The sequence below is a fragment of the Pezoporus occidentalis genome, unplaced genomic scaffold (assembly GCF_034315485.1).
Source record: "Pezoporus occidentalis ecotype Australia unplaced genomic scaffold, CSIRO_AGI_Poc_V1 ctg163, whole genome shotgun sequence".
Taxonomy (NCBI): Eukaryota; Metazoa; Chordata; class Aves; order Psittaciformes; family Psittacidae; genus Pezoporus; species Pezoporus occidentalis.
Genome location: NW_026913457.1, coordinates 425,449 through 449,892, shown reverse-complemented (window position 1 = coordinate 449,892; position 24,444 = coordinate 425,449). Strand labels below are relative to the sequence as shown.

General features: G+C 44.8%; 1 long non-coding RNA gene across 2 annotated transcripts in view; it reads right to left on the bottom strand.

Moving 5' to 3' along the window:
- Positions 1 to 285: 285 nt before the first annotated feature.
- LOC134160725 (uncharacterized) overlaps positions 286 to 24,444 on the bottom strand; it is a 95,652-nt gene continuing 71,493 nt past the window's right edge. Inside the window, exons 3-4 of one of the 2 annotated variants that reach the window (XR_009963664.1) lie at positions 3,045 to 3,146; positions 286 to 1,201 (exon numbers count right to left, since the gene is read on the bottom strand). This is a non-coding gene — a long non-coding RNA (uncharacterized LOC134160725). Of the gene's footprint in view, positions 1,202 to 2,532; positions 2,680 to 3,044; positions 3,147 to 24,444 lie in introns of those variants that run through there. The other variant, XR_009963665.1, reaches the window with a different exon arrangement.

The window sequence follows — 24,444 nt, the reverse complement described above, 5'->3', positions numbered from 1 at the left end:
TTTGCCTGAACTGCCACCCTCTGTCCGAGGCACTGAGAGGCAGGATCAGCACTCGATATTAGTACAAATCTTTGATACGATGCTTAAACCTCTAACCCATCAGTTCAGAGGGAAGAATTCTATCCAAGAAGCCTTCCTGACATGCAATAAAAATAACATATTTATTTATTTACTTGCTTGAACCCACCAATGTGCTGTTCATTTCAGTGATTGATAGAATTGGGTTATAATAAGCATACTTTATTATTGAAAAATTTAATTTAAGGTTTAAACATAAAACAAATGGTATTTTCAAATCTATTTTAATGAAGACTATCAAAACCATTCCATTGCCATAAGGGAAAAATTCTGTCTCCATATCTGTTATGTATATATGCATAAAATCTTCAGCCTACAAGTATAAGTTGCCCGTCCTTCTATCAATCCATCATTCTGAAAATAGAATAAAGAAAGCCTTATTTTTTCACTTAATTTTCATTAGATTCTTGAGGGAATTAAAATAACACAATAATGGGCAAATGCTGCCACTACAAATCCAAATGACAGCAATGAATCTACTCACAGGCCGAATTTGGCCCAAACTCCAGCTAGGAGTGCCAAATGCAGAGCAGATACCCATAAAAGTATACTTAGAGCTCAAGTATGTCAGGTAGGTAAATAATATACTTTAAATTCATAAGGGAGTATGAATGCCTTCAATGTGCCATAGGGGTAATGGATTGGCCAGAGGGACAGTGGTTCAGCTCCTGGTACGTGCTGTAGCTGCAGGCAATCCACTTTTTCATTGGTGCAAGGCATCAAGACAGCTCTTTGCCACTTCGGGCAAGCCCCATGCTTGGCACTGTGTGTCATAGCTGCACTGTCACCCATGTTTGTGAAGAGGTTATTCTTGCACAGGGAAATGCAGGACTTTGGGTCTGCTGACAGAGAGGCAGCCGGACATCCAGACACCCAGCCTGGAAGAAGTCCAGTGATGGGATGTTCCGCCTGGTGCTCACAGTGATGGACTCAGCATGTCTGTCTTCATCCAGATATGCGTATCATCGTGCATAGGTGCTAGCTGGGGAATCCTTGCAAGCACTGTGCCAGAAAGCAAAGTCCATCAATTGGCCCCTCTGGTCTTCAGCAGGACCTTGACCAGGTTGCGTGTAGAGTGGCTCTCCCTTTTTCCCTGAGCGTTGTGCAATTCCCCTCTGCCCCACTGGGAAGAAGATTTTGGAGAATATACTGAGATAGGAACTTTATGAGGCTTTTTCCTGGCACTTTTCAGAGACCTCTCCGTAGTCAGTGTGGACATCAGCTTTCTCATCTTTAAAATAAAGAGCAGCAAGAAGATACCTGTCCTGCCAGAAGCAAACCCTGCTCCTAAGCCCCTTTTCTTCACTCCCCTTTCCCCACAGCTGAGAGGAGCGTTAACGCTGCAGGTGGATGTGGTGAGACAGAGGTTTTAGGGAATGGACACCCATCCCATCCTCTCAGTTGAGTGGCTGGAAGATGCCTCTACCCTGATGGTGGCACTGGGATTACCACTTAAAAATATTATTTGTGGCTTCTTGCTTGTTATGACGAAGTCTGTAAGTTAAGCTTTAGCCTTGATCTGAAGTTCAGGGGGTAGGAATAGAATACCGTTAAGGATGCTGGGAATGTTCTCATTCACATTTTCCTTAATTTTTTCTAAATCACCTCAAACCATAGCAGTGCATTAAAAGCACAAGGTGTTGCCTGGATTCTTGTTTGATAATTTTTAAATGATCATCTAAATTCTAATTCGGTTTGCACACTGCCTTGATAAGTCAACAGAATCATTTCTTCTGCGGGTCAGGCTGTCTGTACATTTTGCCTTTTTGCAGAAAAGAAATTTATCTTTTTAAATTACTTATTCTTTCCCTGGATGTTCCTTTGATGCAGTCTATTGTTTCAGTGTAAAGGAAATGTATTCCTTTAACAGGTTTATGCCTTCAGTGGAATTTGTGTAAGTAGGTTCCACTGCACAAACACAAAAAGCCCTAATACATGCAGGCTGGGTCTACATCACGCCATCAGATGTCAAGTTTGATGACTGATGGTACTTACACAGATTTACACAACAAAAAGTACATTAAAAGGACGTTAAGATCGTGAGTCAATGTCACAAAAGCATGGAAATTCACATTTCAGGATTTAAACATCCAATATTGGCATGGAATGCTGAATATTAAAATGGTATCCCATTAGAGTTAGGGTGCTGAATAATTTTTAATCTAGACTATTACTTTCCTGAAATTTGTTTTTCTCTCTGCCTCTTCTGCCTTTCACATTTTTAATTAAATTTTTGTTGTGTATGTGCCCTTGTCTTGTAATTTCTAAGTTGCTCCTTCTGTGCCTAGTATAATTACATAATATATGCAGTATGTATGATAGCTTAATTGGAAACGTTAACCACAATATGTGTGGAAATCATAAAAAGCTTCATGAAACTTTGAGAGTAAATGTTTCTACAGATTTACCGAGGTTTATAAATGGTTGTTTCCAGTATTATTCTGTAATAAAAACAATTACACCTAGTGCCAGCCCCACTTGGAGTAAAATTATGAATAATAAGAAGAATAATTAGTACTTACAGATTCCTTATCACCATGGTGTTATTGGTTTCAGATGGAAAAATAGATTTAGGGGTTAAGTGACTTGCTAAAGGGCTGACTTGGAGTCAGTGTAAAAGGAAGGGAAAAAAAACAACAAAAAAGCCATGCTTAGAAAACATGCGCCTCGAACCAGGCTCAGGCAACAATATTAAACTCCCTCTCTTTGATCGTTTGACCCCCTCCCCCACGTGCCTGGCATTATTCTTACAAAACCCTTTTGGATCCAAACCTTTCAGATGTTGAATTGCTGTTAGGAGATGGTGAACACTAAAATAAATGGGAACTGAAGGTGCTTAGAAACTCGCACAGCCAGAATGATGTCAAGTTAAAAATAGTAAAGTAAATTGTATTTTGAAATTTTTTTTTTGTAACATTAAAAAAAAAATGATTCCCAGGTTTACACATCTTAAGGCAGGTCTTTACCTGGCCGGAATTCTCCCAGGCAATTTTATAAGCCTTCTGAGTAAAAGCGTGTGGGAAAACCAATGTCGTGCTGTAACTTTAACTAGCAGCCTCACAGCCTCACTGCAAGAGAAGCAGAAATATGCAAGTTAAACCAGTGGATAAAAAAATCTCCACTGTAATGACTATTTGCTACACTGTCAAAAGGGGCTGGGACAGCTTATGAGGAAAGGAGAGGAGTACCAGGAGGAAGGCAAAACACAATGAGATAAAACAGGAACCACTATTTTGAATACAATTTACGTTTGCTAATTCCATTTCTGTCTATACAGAAGCGAGGCTCCATCTTACAGCACAGTGCAGCCATTTTAAGTTCACCAAGAACAAACTAAACAGAAAATAGTATTCTTCCTCGAATAAACTGTAATATTGGCTCAAATGCTAATGGAGCTAAGTAATGGCTAATGGATGATTAAGGCAAATATCAATTTAATAAGAGGAATTTTCTTAATATCACAAGACTACTCAGTAATTCCAGGGCCAAAGGAATTGTCTCTCTCCAGAAGTGCTCCCACGTCAACGTTTTGGTGTTAAATCAGCACTGAAATACACCAGCTGTGTATCAGCACATTATTGCAAAAGACGGTCATTCATTGGTTTCTGTATTTGCTGAATTTGCCTAACTGCCTCCAGTGACTTCCCTTAGAACAAGCCAGAGCAATCTCTCCCATTCCTCTCCATAAGGCAGTGGCTGGGATCCTGCCACCGCATCAGGGCACTGCACGGTGACACCAAACACAGACCTTGGCATGCAGGAGGGAATGGGACAGCACCAGATGACAGAGGACCACAGAGGAAATACCTTGGTAGTCAAGAGTGGAGCAGCAAAGATGGAGACAGCATGGAGAAGCATTAAATACATCTTGGTGGGAAATGCCTGTTTAATGCAGCAGATGCCCCAGGCTCACTCTCGAACATGCAGATGAATGAAACTCATGGGCACGGTTGTCACCTCCCACTACAGCAAAGGACCAAAGGCATGCAGTGATGGGCATCGCTGGCACAGGGCCCCTCTGGATGCCAGGTTGAAGCTTTTCCAGGGTCTGAGGAAAAGCGTGTGTACTTATTTATCTGCTCCCTGTGTAGATAATGAATGGACAGGTCTGAAGCGCTTTGGAAAGAGTATCAGGTTCTAAGAGTGGCAGGGAGTGCATCAGAGATAAGGTGCATCTGTGAAACAATGCAGTTTTGTGGTGATATTTCATGTCTCTAGATTACAGTCCACTATTCCTCTTCAGTCACTTCTAAAAAAAGGGGTTGAGAATTGAGGGGAAGCCAATTCCTACTGAGAGGAGTCGTCTAAGGGATATTTCAGGTGGTTTGGCCTTTTTCTCCCCACCAGAAAGCAAAGAGAACGTGTGTTACTAAAAGAGGGGGTTTCCTTACCATAGCCAAAATCCAACACGTTTGAAATCTGGACACAAGCTAATCTGAAACATGAAAGAAAAGAGTTGCACAGTCTGTTCTCTAGACTGTCACAACACCATGCAACACCATTGACCTTTAGGGTTCCTGGGAATCCCCTGCCCTTGGAGCTGATCCATTTTCTGCCTTCAGCAGAGGGGATTGAAATTTGGGCTTATATTGAGAAACAGGTTTCAGCCTCTGTTCTGACCAAAGATGGCACTGTTGGAATAGTGGCAAGGGCTCTCCATTCCAGACTTACTATTATCAGTAACGTTAAAAATATATGTTTCAGCAGAGAAAATGTTATGAAAGAAAACTATTGTGAGCATCTCCTCACTGGCCGGATCTGAGGCTTCTTTCCCCACTCCATTTCCATGTACCAGCCAGGCAGACACCAATTCCTCCTCCCCTACAACATTGAGAAGGGCACTTTATTCTTTCCAGGTGTCCTGCACTGGTTTATTTATGGTCTCACTTTCTTTCTTAGCGCAAGAAATCCCAGCTTTTAGCCAGCTGTAAAGGATTGGCAAGATGCATTTCTAAGAGGAAAAAAAATTAGCAATGCTTTTTTCTTACCACCCTTCGCTCACCTTATTAGGCAGGGAATTTTCCAGTGTGCTTAAATAATCCCCACAGCAGCCTTGGTGTCTGACCCATGAGCAGTGGTGTATGAGGTCAGTCAGTGCATTAGTCCAGAAACCCACTGAAACATGGTCACATCTGATAAACCTGCACTCTGGCATAGGAAAAGCTTCCCATAAGGAATGAAAAGGAAGACAGACTGGCATTTCTGTTCTCACAGGCTTTGGCAAAACTCACAGCGACCCACCTAAAGAGCCCAGAGGTCACCACTTCCCTCACAGTTCATCAGAAAGTCACCTTCCCCCATTCCAAAGCTGGTGTTGCAGTGGCAAGGAGGGAGAGGAGAGGTCCCCAGCAGTGCCCACCCATGCAACATTAGATCAACACAAACTGATGTTGAACAGCTCCTACACCAGGGCTCAGAATCCCTTAGCTGGATACATGAAAATGTGAATGGCACGTTCAGAAACAGTCATGCACCACTGGTCAGTCCTTCAGCTGGAAATCTGCACCCAGAAGCAGGCTGTAATTTTAGGGGGGGGGGGCTGGAAACGCAGACTGGGAGCACAGAGAATGTGTTGCAGCAGCTTCATGAAGCCCAGGATCTATGTGGGACCAAAACCCAGCAGCAGCAGCAGCAGCTGGAGCCCAAGGGCTCTGTCCTCATCACAGAGCTCCTGCCCTGAGCCTGCCCTACAGTGAATCGGGCTCTTGGTCATCAGAAAGGTGACGTGGGAAACGTGCCAACAGCTCAGTTTTGAAACAGAGAAGCATGAAAGCGCTGGGAAAGTTGTTGCTTGAAAGAAAATTAATCTAGGGTTTATCAAAATGAAGTGTCAGATACCTTTATGCATATGCTAGAGATACCTTACCCTGCTTGGTTAATGGCAGGTTATTCCTTTTCTTATGCTGTCAACTATTGTTACTGATTGTTAATAGCATTAATATTTCTATCACTTAATTTATTTTATTAATCCCATTCAGGTTTACCATTACCAGCATATGAGCTGTAAATAGCAATAATAATGCCATCAAGGTTAATATCAGTGATGCTGAAGGGTATTATGTAAAACACAGCCTGTGAGCGGCACCAAGACAGGCGCCTATAAAACCTCGCCTGCGATAGCGGGGGGTGGGTTAAACAAAGGTCTCTCACAGATTTACGGAATTGCGTTATCTTCTGGAAAAGGTGAAGATTTAATACCAAAAGCCTCCTTTAAATTTCCTGTAATGTTCCTTTCTATCCCCCTACTGCAAAAATATAGCCAGAAAACGTTCTTAAGGAACGGCATTTTTATCTTAAATTATTAAAAGTCTAATAGTGGTTTCGGTTTCCTTCTAAAAGCAAAGGCAACGGAAACAGACAATTTGTCCACTTTTAAATCACAATAAGCAGGTGTTGGGGTGACTGCAAACAGTGCAAGGAAAAGGTCTGGGTAAGAGAGCAGAGCACAAACAAAATCATGGATGTTCTCCTGAAAGCCCAATGCCAAATCCCAGGGTGGGAAGGGGGAGGCAGCTGACCAGGGGGCTCGCACCCATGGTCCTGTGCAGTGGCAGACTGCTCATGGGAGGCTGGCAAATATTTCAGCTTTGGGGACAGAGCTGGTGCCTGGTACCCCCGAGGGGGCTGTGCTGTGACCAATCAGTGCAGCGGGACAGGGGATGAATTGCCTGCACCCTGGCTGGGGAGGGCAACATCTGGGACACACCATCATGGGGCTGAGCTGTGAAATGTCAGTGATAGCTCTGAGAGCTGCACTTGGCAGCATCACCTGAGGCACCCAAAAAGTCCTGCAGAGCCGATATGGTGCACACAGCATGTGGAGGGGTCCTATGGGGGTACCCCACAGAGTGAAACACTCACAGCTCCAGCTGTGCTGGATGCTGAGCCCATCAGCCACACTGGGCCCTGCTGCCAGGGTGCACAGGGGCAATTCTGGGCACTATACTCAACTCTCCAGGATGCTGCAGACCCAGGGTAGCTCCACACCTTCAGCTGTTGGTGCATGAATCAGGGTTGACCAACAAGAGCAACGATCCCATCAGCAGCAAGCACACCTGTATCATTTATTCCCTCAGAAATAAAAACAAACCTGCTAGCTAAAGGTTTATCAGCAATTGAAGGGTCAAAATATCTTTATGCAAACTATCGTTCCCACAGCACAGTGAGTGGACACAGGTCCTACACGGAAGGTAGTGCAGGGCACCAGGCCACAGCAATGCCCATTTTCCTTCAGGTGACACAGTGAGCAAAGGTGGTGACAGCCAGAGTGGAAACATCCAGGGACATCCTCATTATGGACGTGGCAACCTAAGGAAACATTTGCAAATGTTACTTTGGAAAAAAGAAGGTAGAAAAGATTCAAGAACAATAGTTTAAATCCTAGAGGAATTCCAGGAGAATATAGAAGCCACTAGTAAAGAGGTCATTGAATACAAGAGTTGAGGGAAATATGGAGAAAGGGCTCTGTTTGCCCCTCTGGGGTGGATTTCTGAAGATAAAGAACACACCGCTTCCTGCACCCAGACAGGGTGATATAGTATTCACACCACTTTATTTGGGAGAAATCTGTGAAAGAGTTGGAGCTATAAAATACCTTTCTACTCATTTTTTGTGGATGCTGCTTCAGAGGTTGCAGAAGTCTGCCAGGGCAGGGAATGGAAAAGGACGTTTGCCATGGAGGAAGTGGGCCGTCGACACAGACCCTCCTTTCTTTGTTACATCTGCCTTGCCTCAAAGAATTAAATTAGCTATACAAGGGGAAGGAGAGAGGGAGAGGGGCAAAGAGAGAGAGAGGGAGGGCAAGGGAGGGAGGGAGAGAGATGAGAAAAAAGGCTCAGGCAGGAATATATTTCCTATGTCTGGATAAGGGGAAGGATTCGAGGTAATTGCTTGCTTTTCTCATTGTTCTCAGCTGCCAAGCAGAGATTCATAGAGTGTCTGCAAAGATCTCTCCCTTTTTTCTTTTCCTTCTAATTCTTCACCCCCTCAAACCCCCATCTACCCCAATCTCTATCCCTCCCCTTCCTCCTGCTTATTCCACCCCAGGAAAAAGAAAGTAATTTGTCTGTTTTATTTATGATGCAATGAAGGTATGCTGAACGCGTCAGGATAACCTGACACTGGTCAAACTATCTGTCAGCAAAGAAGAACTGCCTTCATACTCCAACGAGTGCATAATTTAACCATTTCTCTACCGGAGGGCAACGCGAGACCATCCATTCAAAACAAGAGGGTTTGTCACTGCTCCCTTCACAATAAAACCTGGGTTTGTCGCACCCCAGCAAAAACTCGCATTTGGCATGTTTTCAATCAACCCTTTATCTCCTCATTTTCACTAGTCATATACAGATTGCCTGCATATAATAAAACTTCTACTTGGAAAAATATAAAATTATTTGAGGTATTCGCATGAAAGCCAGGTCCCAAACCAAGATGGAACACACAAATCTGCCAGCTATGAAACCAATTCAGAATGGATTTAGGACCCAGATAGAGCCAGACAATTGTATGCTGAGTATGGGGAAGAAATAGTAATGCCTCAGGTCTGAAAGAAGTACATATAATCCTATCCTCCTGATGCATAGGCAGGCGATGGCTTCAGCTTAGAAAGAAAACACAACCCATCCGGTGAACAGACTAAAAGGGAAATGAGAGTTAAAGAGAGAAAGCAAGAGGGAAAAAAAAAAAAAAAAGGAAATATTAGCAAACAATATTCCCAAATATTTTAACTGTGAACCAAGATTAAAAAGAATAAAATAATCTGCATAAGGGCTTTTTTTCTTTTTTAAATTAAAAAAAAAACCTAAGCAAACAAACAAAAATAATCTGTGCATGCCCTCTTGAAACAGGATTGGAGCAAACAGGGGGAAGGAATTACTACTTGCATTCCACCATGTAAAATGAGTCACAATATTTTTCCCTGTCTCTGATGCAGCACAGCAAGAAGCCTGCATGAGACACACTGGCAAAGCCAGGTGCCAACGAAGCCATTTTCCTGCAGGGACTTTGCCGGCCGTTCCCACTGTGCCCTGCTGGCATTCCAGCTGCGGCCGAGGGGACAGCCTGCCTTACAGCAACTGCAGGCAGCTCCCCACGTCCCCCGCTGCTGTGCTGTTCACTGGGAGAACTCTGGATACCAGACAGAAAATGACACGCCGCGTTGTAACAGCTTTTTGGGATTGTCATAAAAAACAATAGTCAAGAGTCGGCCCAGAACTGTGAGTTCTCACAGGGTGAAGCCTCCTGGGCAAGATTGCCTGAATACATGGGATTTGAGCACGCTGAAAATACTCTGATGTTTAATAAAGGCCAGAAGAAAGTATAAACTAAATAAAAAGAGATTTTGCAATATAATGGAATTCATGCACCAGGGATCAGGGAAGGAACTCCAGGAAATAAGGGGTTTGACGAATAGCTTCTGCTCGTGATCTAATTTATTTCTGATCCACACCAGCACTTGCCTTCACACTGTAAGCAATCAGGAAAAGATTTTATGAATGGGAATATCTATAGCAAGAGCGAATGTAAAATGGAAGGGAGATAATAGGAAGGGTCAGGTCAAAGCCAAGAGGCGGTCCCCGGGACGGGCGAGTGACAGCCACCACCACAGGCCACCCTCACCGGTCACCCCAGGATGGGATGCAGGCACCCACTGGCCTCCCCAGGCTCTCCTCTGGCTGTGGGGCTGCTGCTTGGATTGATCATTTTCAGAAGGAGAGACTGCAACACTAAAATCTGGTTTTATTCTGCATTACCGAGAAACCAGCATTTGGAATTGACAGATGTGTTTCTCTGTGAGATTATTTAGGAATCAATCGTTACAGCTGTATTTTACACTTACATATAAGTATTCATGTATAAAACACACGTTAAGATAAAAACAAATGTGTTTGGCAAAACATAAAAATAAAGACATCTTTTGGATATGAGGGATCGATTTATAAAAGAAAAGATTCTGTACCAGATAGATAAAAAAAAAAAGACACATGATGTTGTTTGTCCTGTCATTTGGGAAATCCCACATCTGCACAAAAATAGGAACATTCACATAATTTTTCAGCCCAAAACTGCCCCATAATAATTAATATACTTGGGAACAGTCCCATTTACTTCCTTGTTCACCTTTGTTTTTTCACTACCAAATGAAGAAATAAGATGAAATTACAGCAACCAGCCATGATCCCTTTCAATTCACAAACCTTTTAAAATAGGAAAATACCAGTCTAGGTAAATCCTGAGAGCTTTATTTTTATTGTAAAATCATAACTAAAATTAAAACTAGTTAAAACAATTTAAATTTGTTAAGAAAAAGCTACAATAAATCTGAACTATTCTGTGCCTATTTTTAACTTGAACCATTTTTTTCAGGCTGAGTTGCAAACCTGAAAACAGGATGCTAATACCTGAAACAGTTGCATTAATTTAAATGTAGGAGCCCAAATAACATGATTATAATTCTGAACAGGTTGTTTTATCTCCTCAAATCCAGAGTTTAAGCCTACTAAAATAAAATTACAAGAGCCTTTTCAACAGAGAAGCCCCTTCAAAAGAAACTGTACAGTTCTGAAACCCAATTTCTGTTACGGATTTTGAAGTGTTCATAATTTGTGTTTGTGAAACAAGCTGGATTATTGCAGCGGGGGAGATCGTATCAGTTTACCGTCTGCCCGAGTTCCCTACAGAAACCTGACAACCCTCCTCCATGAGCCCCTCTTTAAGTAATTGCTCTGCCATTTTGTTGTTGCTTCCTTTTCACCTGACTCGGCCCCAGAGAGCCCAAACCACGCATTTAAAAACAGACTGGAACGTCCCAAAACAAAATTTGCTGTTAACAACGTTCCTACCTTCCCTCCTCATCTTCAAGCAGAGGCAACATATACTGATGTGAGGGAATTCGCTGCAAATGAATAATATTTTATTTTAATCAGGGACTTAAAGCAAATACAAAATGTGTTTTGTAAAGTAAAAGAATTCCCATTTCAAAATGCTAAAATTTCAAGAGAAAAGTAGAAAATATTTGCAGAGAAAAAAGAAAAAGCAACACACATTTAAAAAGAAAGAAAGAAAGAAAGAATTAAACAAGTAGCCAAGAGAAACTTTCAAAATAGATTCACAATTCTCATTAGCAATGTGAAAATAATTTGGATTACAGATTTCTGCAAGACACAGACCTACATTTCTGATAGCTGCCTTGACGGTCGGTGGGTATTTTTGTTTACATTCTCCTTTGGCACAATAAAAGCAAGTTATAAAACGCAAGTCATATTAAAACTGAAAAGCATATGCAAGGGTTTTTTCTACCTTTGATTAGTTATGGGCATTGGAAAGTGCCCGACCATTTTCTACACTATAAGCAATTTCTATAATGTATTTTCAATGGGAGCTTGTTAGTAATTTGAGATTTTATTTTTTTTTCCACAAACTCCAGAATATTTAAACTGTTTTATCATTCGGCTGCTGACTATTTATCACAGACATGTATTTTAAAGCCTCACATGGTGAGATCCCTGTGTTTCTCTGGGCTGAGCTCTTTGTAAGTCTATTCCTTTCCCATATATAAGCGTGAAAGAAATATAGTTGAAATAAATACTGCTTTCCAAATGCTGTGATAGTTAATACTTCAGTGGCTATAGGCTGACAATAATTCAGGGTATTTGCCCCACTCTGTTGCAGGCTTTTCCCATTTTTTAGTTGGGTTTAATTAAGGCGTTTGCCTCTCTCATCCCCAATCCTATTAAATTTTAAACCAGCCACACAGCCTTTGTTTTTTTCATCCTTTTTTATTATTACCACCAGTTACAGCGGCACACCGGACCCCACGCCACGGTCCCCTCCATCCCTACAGCCTGGCCCTCTTGCTCCCCATGGGGTTCCCCCCCCCCCCCTTCCCCTTAAATCTCCGCTGCTCTTTCAGATGGCCTCATGCACTACAAGGGAATAATTTGCTTTCATAATTTAGATTTTTTTTTACACCCATAGCTCGCGGTTTGCTGGGGGACGCAGGAGCTGGTTCGTGGATGGCGAGTGCCCTCTGCAGGAGCACGCAGCCGGCGAACCGCCCGCAGAAGCGGAGCAGAAGCCAGCCAACTCCTGCGTTATTATTTTTCCCTACTCATTTCCTTAGTACAGAACACATCGGTGCTGGCGGGCGCGGGAAGCGCAGCTGGACCCTGAGCTGAAATGTGCCTCCAAGGCCTGAAGCTGCCTTGGTTGCGCCGGCAGCCGCAGGAGGTACAGGAGCAGATAGAAGAATTTCATTTGCAAGGTGATGTTTTATGGCAGGCTCTAAAATCCCTGCCACGTATTGCAGAGCGCAGACGTGCAGGATTCCTGCTTCCCCTGCAGCAGAGCTGTGCAGCATGGGGGTTTTGTTGGGTTATTTCCCCAAAAAGAAGCTCTTCAGGGAATTCCAAACCAAGTCCTGTGTAGACACTTGTCCAGTATGACAGTGCAGGCTGTTTCGTGGCGTGCAGTGCTCACTCGCTAATATCAATAACAAATTCTGAGCTGTTTGTATGTATATATTGATAAAGTCAAGGCTGAACACTGTCCAAGAGGAAACTGGAATGGCAGGATTTAAAAAAAAAAAAAAAAACAAAACAAAGAGAACACTTTGACGCAGGGTCTCTCTAACCAGGAGCCTGCAAGCCCTTGGAAAGGCAGAGCGATATGAGGCATCCTGAATGCCTTTTAACCAAAGGCCCAGTTCTGGCAGGGACTAGCTGCCTTGTGTAATACAGGCTACGAGTCCCTTCCCCAAACGCAGCCATGTGTATTGCAGAAGAGGGTGGGATTAGGAAAAAAAAAAAAAACGTTCTCTAAAGGAAAAGCATTTCAAAAGACGTCATGAAATGAGAATTTACTAGTCCTTTCCAAGAGCTCCTAATGCCTGTGCAGCACAATAGGCATCGCTCACTGTGCCACAGACAGACTTGCAGACTCCTTTTTGTCCATGTTCCCCCTCTCCTTTTTAAGGATCTAGCTTATGCAAACCTCACTGCAGACTTTTCCCTGAGACTGTATATCAGAGCAGCAGGGGGTCTGATGAAGTGCTCATTTTTTTACATCAGTCTTATAAACTGCTCTCCCCATTAATTGTTTCCATGGAAACAATGCATTTGGCTTGGATGGGGATCCTGAAAATTTTTTAATGGGATTCTTAAAAATGTGCAGGGAGGGAGGGGTAGGGACGTAGGTGCTCTCAAACACCCTCAAAAAAAGATCCACCACAACTTCTAACAAAATATGCAGTTAATTGCTTGTTTCCAAATGTTGCTCCACTGAACCCAGATTAAATTGAGGATCTGAAAACATTATTCAAATGACCAGAGGGAAAAAAAAAAAAAATGAAACAAAAGGGCAAGTACAGATTATGTGACAGCACAGACGAGAATTTTCAAACACCTCCTAGCAAAACACAGCCATGAGACCATGACCAAATAACAATTCTTTAATGTCACAGCCTTAACTAATAATTTAAGCATGAGCAGTCCCTGATAACCCATCAGATATTCCAACAAACGCTGCTCCTTGCAGCATCTCCACATGCTGCGCTGACAGGGACAGTGGTAGCTACAACCAGGCTGCACCATCCCTGCACATAAATGTGTGCACACCAGCTCTGCTCACAGATGTGCGCACACCAGCCCTGCTCACAGGCTTTCACACACCATCTTCCCTTTCTCCACTCTTCCTACGCCTGAGAGGATTTTTCTTTTCTTTTTTTTTCCCCAGCGGGGAAAGTATTTGTATTACAGGGTATGAAACTAGTCCAACATCCAAGCTTATTTAATTTGGAAAATGTGTGGCTAAATGCCACTTGTTATGGGATTAGTTAACAGCTGTGAGTTTGCTACTGTGGAAAGAATTTTTTTTTTTTTTCAAAAAAGAAAAGGATTTAAGTGAGAACTGATATGTGCCGAATCCCAGCTATCTCTGTGTATTTCCAAGTTCCATCCAGTTTCTCAACTGTCTACGAGGTTGTCCTCACTCCACTATCAGCTGAAGCTCTCTATACTTAAAATAACTCCTCTCAAGTTCATCTGCTCAGGGTGAGTGCAGCCAGCTCTGTGGAACAGCCCTTGAGCTGCTCCCCGTGGTCAAAGGTCCTGGCTCAGCCCCATGGCATGAACACCACCAGCTCCATCCCCAGCCCCTGGTGAAAGCACCCTTTGGCTCCAGCTAAAGACATGCACAAGCACCACGTTAATGTACTAACAGCTCTCAAGTTATACCTCAAGCTTATCACATGGTGAAGACAGGCTTTAAATTACTTGTTAAAAATACTGTGCTCGTCCTGAGTGTCCTGTAGCATCCTCCAACACTAAGTGCTGTTAATGAAGGAGAATATAATGTTTTAACACATCAGTCACATACAGCAAGTCACATACCAGTCACTTTATGCCTCCTGTCCATACAGCCATAACCTCCCTGAGTGACCACTAACAACAGATACGTTCATAGGTGCCAAGAAGCAGGACCCTAGACCAGAACTTTTCCCCACAACCCAAAGTATGTCTCATTAGTATCATGTTGCTGTCCTCTTTCCTGCTCAGAAACGGCTTCTCTTCTCTTGAGCCTAAGCCCTCCATTGGCCTGAACTGCTGCACATTCGCTACAAACCAGGTCCTCAATAACAGACTCGAGGAAGGATACAAGTGCTGTGGAGCCAGTCTGGGAGTTGGGAGAAGCAGCCACCTCCCAGGGAAGGGAGGGAGGTGCAAATCCTTGCCTGGGAGGCATGAGGATGAGGATGGCTGGAAGGGGAGGAAACGTGCTGCTGAGCACAGCAGGGCTGCTCAGACAGTGTCACTTCTGTCACTTTCCATTCCAGACTCTGCTCAACCTACAGCAAAACACTTTAAAATGTCTTCATTGTGAAACTCAGACAAGAGATGAAAGTTTCCATCTGTCACCCCATATGACTGGTGTGACCTGAATTACCTTTGTGGAAGACACACTGGATATACTTGTATGGCGGCTATGGGGACCTCTCCCCTGGCTCCTGGCACAAGATGCTCAAGAATCCCGGTGACCCAGGACGGAGGGGACAAGGGGTTCAGCATCAAACCCCCAAACTCAGAGAAATCATTTGCAACAGCAGGGATTCAGAAATCCGCCTGCAGCCACGCAGCTCCTGCTGGACAAAGGGTCTGCAGGAGCCCTTCAGTGTATGCCCTGCCCCAGGGGAGTAGACTGACTCCCCAAAACTGCCTGTGCCTGTAGCTGTCCCAAACCAGCTGTCTCTGAGCAGAAGGCAATGTTTGCCTGCCTCACCCAAGGCTTGGACGGCTTTCCCCAACCCTAGGATTTCTGGGAGCTCATCTCTCCACTTTAGAGCCTCTAAGAGAAACCATGAACTGTGTACCAAAGAAAAACTTCAAGGAAGTGCTCTGCAGTCTGCCCTTTAAAGCAGAGGAAAGCCAGCACAGGCCCTGAGACAGCTGAATCTAACACACCGTGTGATCCTGAAGGGCATGAAAACATTTCTTCACAAGTAGGCAGCTCATCTGGCCTGATGTGATTGCAGGGCTCAGCTCATCCCCTCTCATCACTGCCTTTCGCATTCCCACACCATCTCTGGGCTCCACTGGGAGACGCAGTTGGGCTTCACCAGCCCCTGCCCTGTACACAGACAGCACCATTGCCCCGAGCATGGCAAGAAGGGAGGATCAGCACAGGGAGGAGCTCAGGAAGCTCAATCCACTTTGCAGATGTAAAGTATTGCAGTTTGTGATTTATCCTGAAAGTACTGTTATCTGGGGGAAACATTTTGATGTGGTGAGTAAGTAGGGAAGTGGCAATGCACTAATGAGTGTGCTTCAGGCAGTCTCTCCAGAACTGGTGCTACCGGTATTCTAGCTGATATTTTGGTTTAATCCTGCATTTGTTCCTATAACTTGTACAATAGAAATTACACAAAGACAGTCATAACGTGGCAGGAAAATCTTTCTTTGCCTGTTTCTTTTGGATACTGTAAACTGATTGCTTTTAAGTCATACATACACATATGACCACACTGTGCTGCCAATTATGTGGACAAAGATGGATGCTACATGGCATTTTTCTGCTGGAAATAATATCCTGAAAGGGGAAGGAGAGGGCTAATTGGGAGCAAGTTTCTTAATATCACATTTCTGTTATACCAGTGCCAGTTCCTTGACCCTGGCCTGAATCAATGTGCATCTGCATCAGTACAACTGAGACCTGACTACACACAGAAGGAGCATTTTCTTTCTTGAAGATCAACCAAACGGGCATCACAGCGAGGTTCCTCCATGGCTACACCTTGTCTTTCAGTGGCTGTAGTGGATGCTCATGGAATGGGAGTGAAAGCAGGACGACGACGTGGAGTGGTCGTCAACACAGCCTCCCCATCCTCAGCAGCATGTGCCTCTCAGCCCTCAAATGCAGAATCTGCATCTCCACCTTTATGCTTTACAGCCCCTGATGGACTTGTAATATTGGTACTTGGTGTGCAGGTTGTGCTAAGACAAGACACTGGCAGAGGGGCTGGAAAAACACTTTGAAAGGTGCTGGGGATAAAAAGTGTATTTGTAGCTTTTAAATGTATCAATATCTAACTCACAGTGATGAGTGGCAAACCAGCATAGGTACATTAGAGGTAAACCAAAATTGGCCATTTCACTCAGTAAACAAACATGTTTCTTCCCCAAATAAAAAACAAGCATAGAGCATTCTAACTCCTTTGAGCAATCAAGACTCTGAAAGCTGCATGTGATATTGCTCCAGTGAACACTCCCATCCCTGTTCACCTGTGTATGTCCCCACATGACAGACACACAGAGAAGTACAGTCCTTGTCCTGCAAAGAGCATAAGCACGTCTCAGCTTCATGCACATTAGCAGCTCCACTGGGACCTGAAAACTGCAGATGCTAAAAGTGGAAAGTAGCTTGCAGAAGAAAGCAGTAATTTCCTTAATTTTATCTTAAAAGGATCCAGCCTGGGTAAATTCTGTTTTTCACAGCACCACAGCAAAATTTTCCTTCTCTAATATTCCCTTTTAAAACTGACAAAATGAAAATCATTGTTTCCAAAGCTGGATGTTTGCAGCCTCCCTTCCCCCAGGGAGGTGGGTGAAGCTTTTTTCCATTTGTCCACATTTAAAACCAGGTCCACTTTAAGAGAAACAAGTGAGAAGTGGGTTTAACCATTCCAGAAATGAAAGGCATTTACCCTCAAGACAGTAAAACAGATCTTTTAAACCTTTCTGATGCAAGAGAGGAAATGGGAAGTTTACAAAAGTAAAGCTCCAGTCCTGCACACACAGCCCTGATCTTCCTCGTGTGTATAGTTCACTGAAATCAATATGGTTTCTCACAAGCAAAGCAGCAGACACACATAAATGTTTCCATATTTTAATCTTACATCAATACTAAAGTTGCACTAAAGCAAAAAACATTCTTCACAATACATTCAAAAGTTTACCCAGCTTCAAATTTTTTTATTAATTAGATATGTACTGTTTTTCATCAAAATAAAAACCTTGCAAAAGCACGTCTGCTGGGTGCATACCTGAGCTGGAGAGGTGTAGGATGGATGAAGAGGGCAGCCCTGCTCCAGGGAAGCACCCACCACCCCTTCACCTGCAGCATCCCTGGGTTTGTGGTAAAAACAATTCCTTTTTGACTATCTTGCAATGCAGAGCCTACAGGGTCAGGACATTTCTTTACTCTGTATAGGCCTTCAAAGGCCCCTGCATATGGCAAAGCAACAAGTATTATACCAAAAGGACAGCAACGAGGAAAGATCAGCAGAAATTACTAATACATGACAGAAGGATCACTTCCCCAAGGCCTTCACAGAACAATCTTTTCTCCCACTTGATGAAGTCACACAAAGCAAATCCCAGCTAACCATAAAAAATGACAGCTATTTGCTAGAGATCTGATAATGTTTAAAAATATATAGTCACACATCTTGCTAAGTGAAGGCATGATAAAGTCCATCTCTTACACTAACCTTCAAGGTAAAATTAATAATTAATTAGTAAAGCCAGGACATGGAATGATTGCTATCAATATTTTAATACTTTTACTGCTAATTTCATTCTCCTTCCATAATCTGCTTTCTGAAAAAGCAGGGGAGCTACATGTGCATCTCAGTGCGGTTCCCTGCCTCAGCTGGGGTCAACGCTAGAGAACAAGTATCACCCACAAGTGCACCACAAATGTGATTTCTGCCAGAAACAAAACCCAGCATCCTTTGCTTGGATTTTGTGACACGCATTCAGCAACTGAACGCTGCAGCCTGTCACTGCATTTGCTCCAAGCCTCTTGTGAAGCCATCAAGTAAAAGGGAGGGGGGGGAGGGCTTCTTTAGATAGAGGTAGGTAAAATAAAACCAAAAACTTCCTTTAGCATTAGGTTTATCTATTTCCCTGTCCTGCAAATGCACAAGGAAATCTTTGGCCCAGGAGGAAGACTGCTGGGAAAGTTCCGAGGGGGTACCCCAAGTGGGTGCAGAGGCCAGGCAGGAGCTCAGGGCAGAGGCAGCCGCACAGTCACAGGCAGAGCCAAGGAGCAGGCGGGTGGGTGAGCAGAATAGAGGTAATCGCTGCCCTGCACTACTGGAAAGAAAAGTGTGCCCTTGCCTGCTTTATTTACTCTTTATTAGTCTAATGAGGCTGTTTCCTGGGAGCTTAATTACCATAATAGAGACAATTCCTTTCTTAACCCTCTTTACAGCCTGGAAGAGAAAGAGCCTCTGAAAGGGTAATGCAGAAAAGTGGTGTTTCAAACCAGGCTGAGCAGAGGCATTGAACACTCCAGCACGTGGCCATAAATCCACGCCGTGGGGTGGGTCTGGCCGTGTGGTGTCACCCGTGTTGACGGGTGCTGCTGTGGGGGGGTCCCACTGGGCCATGCCACCAGCCACCCTCACCAACTGCCATGTGGATCTCAGAGTGGGAGTGCAGCGCTGAGGAGTTCTGCTACCAAAAAATTAACAGCACATGATTAATGCTACGTAAAATGTGTGGGTTACCAGCCCTTTGAAATTGTACCTCTTCGTCATTTTCCGTTTACAGGTTACTAAAGAAATCAGATATGGTAAAGGATTTCTTTCTTACGTACTTACTCCCCCCGCCTTTAGTTGACAATGCATTTTTTTAGAGTTAAATCAACATATTTTCCATTCCATATTCAGCAAGACATCAGAAAATTAAATGTTTGGTTTTTCGGCTGCTGCTTAGAAGTATTTCTACAGCGTTGCCATAATACATACAGCAATTCACTGTATTGGACTGACATGTCTGTTACTCTGTGCACAACAGGTAAACCAGGTGAAAGTAAAACAACCCGTTAGCTGGGCTAGTGCACACTGACACAAAGCCGAAATGCCACAGACACAAGCAGCTTTGCCTCCTCACAGGAAGGCATATTTGTGTTACATGACAGACAATAACATCATTCTGCTCCCTGCCATGCATATATTATTAAAAAATAAGAATACACTCCTGAGAACATCAGGCAGTAGAAGGTTGAAATGGAAAGCACTAACCAGCTGCCTCTGCAGCAAGAGTCCTGGCTGGCCTGGCTTCAGGGGACTGCAGCGGGCATGGGGTGTACAGCTGGACCTGGCAATCTGCTTCCATGAAGTCTTGCAGCAACAGACATTTTAGAAAGGGAGAGGCAAAGAGGCAGTGAAGATGAAAAGAACCAGATCTAAGAGGAGAAAATGTACTGGCTATGAAAAAGCAACAGAGAGCTGTTAACCCAACCAGAAGTCCCTCCCAGCCCATTTCATTCGTTCCTACACGATACAGATAACACACAGCAAAAGTGATGGCAACAAGAGGATCTGCAGAAAACACAGAATGAACTTGTGCTGAAGTCCAAAACAACATGAAATCCTCTGCTCATTTTCTTCCAATTAAGCCTCACTTCCACCTCCGTGAAGAGTTTCCCTTGGCTGGTCATGACCAAAAGCTACTATTACCTGGGTGTTCCCTCCATGCCTAGACAACATAACTCCATCTTTGGGGGTCCTCAGGCACAGAGTAACCTGCCAAGCACAGGGGAGATGGGCTCAAGCAGAGCCACCCCAGGAGTGAGGGCACCCACAGGGCTGCAAAGGGGCTGAGCACTGGGGAAAGGGACAGTTATTTATGTACTGGTGCTTCGGCTCTGCCTCTGCTCTTCTCCTGTGTCCAAGCCTGTGCTCCTCTTCGTCACACCTAGTGCAACACAGAACCAAGGGGGAGGGAAATGATGGCAGATGGCCACAGGGGTGACACTACCCAGGGAGCAAGAGAGGCGAACATACGTGATGGAATCAACTGCCACTGTTTCTTACTTTGTTCAGAATTGCAGCGCTGCTGGTTTTCCTGACCTTCTCCTTCACAACACCCTGGAGAGTGTTTTGCACATGTCTTCTGCCAGGAACAGCAAACATGCAGTACTCAGGCAGCTCACAGAGGGCTGCTGCCATGCTTTGAGACAGTGAGGTCCACGTCTTTGCTGTTAGCACAGTGCAAACAGAACGAGCTGAGACACCACGTTACTCACAAGCTCCATTTCACAGCTCCATCAGTACAGTGCTGATGAAATAAAGCAGTTAAAGTGTCACTGCCAAGTTCACCACTCAAATGAGGCCAGGAGGCCAGGAGACAAGGTTACTGATGGTGCCACACAGGCACCATGTCCACCACAGCCACAGCCTGCTCCTTCCAATGCCACCTGCCTCTGGGACCACTGGCTCAACAGTGTCCAGGGGCCATTGTGAGGGAATTCTCTACTTCATTATGGATCATATTCTTTAACAGGGTTTTTTGGTTTACATAGCTGTTACTTGAAACCTACAAACCTACGTTGTAAAAAATAACATGAAATGAAGTAATTAAAGACATTTCCCCCATGGTCCTGATCACAGGATTGCCACGACAGCGACGGGATTTGTGAATCCAATGCTGTGTATTTAGATTAATGCACTTTTTTTGTGTTACAGTTTGAAGGTTAGGACTTGGCAGCAAGAAACTGCACTCTCACTAAGATTCATATATGGATATCCCCTTTGAACGTTTCCTGTATGCTTATTTTAAATAATATTGTGTTTATTAGCAGAACAGAGGAAGGGCTGTAAAGTGAAGAGTTTGATTTTCAGTCGGTGATGAATGGCAGGGGAGGCCAGGTCACCCGGCTGCAACATCAAAGGGGCAACTGAATCAGCCAGCACACTTGAAGTTAGTTAAAATGCCATAAAATTTTTCTGAGTTTTTCTTTTTTCTTACATTTAAAGAAATTATATTCCATAGCACTGGCTGCAGCCATTATTTCCAGGTCTCAACGATACCTAGGACTATAAAAAGGCACTACCTGCTGGCATGCCAAGGAGTATTTGCTACACATTTTAATTGTGATACAATGTGCTGCTGTCCTCAGCAAGAACAATGTCTTTTAAAGAGCCAGAACAAAGCACCTGCCTCCAATAATGTGCTATTGTGCATCCTCACATCAGTCTGCCCTTCTTCCAAAGCATCAGGACTAAATTGCCAAGTACCTTTCCTTGCTCCAATTTCCTTTGGGCTAAAACTAGCCAGGCTTGGGCAGATCTTTGCAGAGCCAGCCTTGCCCTTGCCCCTGTTTTCTGTCAATGGAGAGTAAAGAACCAACCATTTTTGCAGTACCCCTTGGCCAGAGGTATAAGTGCTTGAGTTTTGCTGGAGAGCTGAATCAGGTACAGGCTGAAGAGATAAAGTCACATCCTAAGTGTACAAAGTCATTTACTAAGCATAAGCTTCCAGTTAGCAAGGGTCAGTGCAATCTCAAACTGACTCCTAAGAACACAATGAACATGGATTCACAAAACTTCTGGTATTCAGTCAAGCCTTGGCAAATACAGACGGAAAACAAGAACACTTCTGGTAAACCAGACACATCTGCTGACTGTTGACTCCTGCACATGTGCCTTTCACTGCTTGTGCCTCAGTTAATGCTCAAAATCATGGAATCACAGACTGGCTTGGGTTGGAAGGGACCTTAAAACTTATCCAGTTCCACCCACCTGCCATGGGCAGGGATCCCTTCCACTGGAGCAGCTTGCTCCAAGCCCCTGTGTCCAGCCTGGCCTTGAACACTGCCAGGGATGGGGCAGCCACAGCTTCTCTGGGCACCCTGTGCCAGCGCCTCAGCACCCTCACAGGGAAGAGCTTCTGCCTAAGAGCTCAGCTCAGTCTCCCCTCAGGCAGGTTAAAGCCATTCCCCTTGGCCTGTCCCTACATCCCTTGTCCCAAGCCCCTCTCCAGGTTTTCTGCAGCCCCTTTAGGCACTGGAGCTGCTCTCAGGTCTCCCCCTCAGGAGCCTTCTCTTCTCCAGGCTGACCCAGCCCAGCTCTCTCAGCCTGGCTCCAGAGCAGAGCTGCTCCAGCCCTCGCAGCACCTCCGTGGCCTCCTCTGGGGTATTTCTCCCGGGCTAATTTTCCTTCCTAGAGAAAAGGAATCACACATAAAGTGTCCATCGCTTATTTATTTATTTTTCTAAAACCACCTTTATGCCAGAGCCTCTCCAAGCCCTTCCTGCCTCACTCAAACCTGCTCCCGGAGGATCCGCTCCCAGGACATTCCCACCTCCAACACAGCCCTGCATCCCGCCGTGCATCTCGCTTTGTGTTTATTGGCAGGGGAGCAGCAGGGGGCAACCTCGCCCCGGGAAGGAGCGCAGCGGGGACCGGGAGCGGGGACCGGGAGCGGGGACCGGGGCGGCGGGTGCCCGGCTCACAGCGGCCGCGGAGGGGCCGCCCTGGGGTAAAACCAGACGAAGCCAACCGAAATAAATAGAAAACAAATAACCACCCCCCCAGTTCGCCGGTGCCGGCAGTACGGGGCTGTGCGGGCAGCCAGGCCTCCCGGGGACGGCAAGCACCGTACGGGCGGCTCCGCGTACAGCAGGTGCTTATTGGCTTCTCGCGGGGGCTCAGCTGAAGAGCTGCAGCAGCAGGACATATGTAATCCATATGTAACACCGCGGAAAATGAAAGGCCACAGAAACACTCAACCACCTGGGCAGCACAGAGGAGCGGTCGGGCTTTTCCCAGTAAATCTTACCTGCCTTCCCCACATCGTTGATATTAGGAAGAAAGAAGAAGGAATGATTTAAAACCCTGAGCTCCCCTAAAACGGTGTGCGTGCGGCGTACCCCCAAACCAGGCACCAGGCTGGCGTCCCACTGAGGAGTGAGTTCCGAACCACGGCAGCCACGGCCAGCGAGGTAAGTTGAGGGGGTAACGCCATTCTTCTGCGAAGTGAGCAAAGCCACAGGTCACAAGGGGAAAGCACCAAGTGTAGAAAACAAAACGGAGCTGCAGTGTCAAGCTGGGCCGAAGGACATTCTTGCGAGGCAGGCTTTACTAAATTACCTCCAAGGTAAACAACCGAAACCCAGCCTCTATGCTCTGACACACACGAACTTGTTTCCATGGGCATTTTGCCTGGGTGAGGAACCCTTTGTCCCAGTTTTTTACCCACTGCATCACAGACACATATACTCAGGCTGGCACAGAGCACACTACCTGCAGCGGGTGCCAGCACACAGATCTGTGCCCTTCGCTGCCTCTGGAACACCTTCACTACCCCTTTTTTTCCCTCCTCTGCAGTGACAACAAATCTACCTCCACTGCATCAGTCCAGCATTATCTTATCAAACGGGATGGGGGGGGGGGGGGGGGGGGGGGGGATAATATTGATCATTTTCTCCAATTTTGAAACTAAGGTGAGGGGGAAAAAAGAGAAAATCCAAGAAGGAGAAAGCAGACAAAGAGAGGCTAAATCAAACCACAGAGCAACAAAAGAGGAAAACCAGGTGGAAGACGGCAATTGTTTTCTGAACTCCAGCTAAGTGAAGAATTGAAACGAGGGAGGCACAGTGAGAGGACCAGGGGATGAAAGGGAGAGATGGTGAGAAACAGAAGGGCTATATAAGTCTGAAAATGGCTAGAAAGAACAAGGGGGAGAAGAGACAAGAATGGAAACCTCTGATGTTGGCAGGAAATGTTGTGATTCTAAAGATGAAACAACTTGTGGGGAAAGAAATTGGGAAAAAATACCCCTGTGTATTTTCTAGGGTGAACTCAAGCAGCAAATGAACTGCAGAGGAGACAGCTGCTGGACAGCACTGGGCAGGAATGAAACGGCGCAGCATCTTCTGAAGGAGAATTCATTGTTAGAAAATGACATCCTTTCATAATACCGGCCTTTTCAAAGCCTGCTCCAGCTGCAGCTACAGATGTGGCTTAAAAACCCGAGCAGGAGGCCCATTCCCCTATGGCAATACCATATATTCTACGACGGCAATATTATTGCCATAAAGGGAATAGAAGAGATGGGGCAGGAGAGATACTTAAAACTTCCA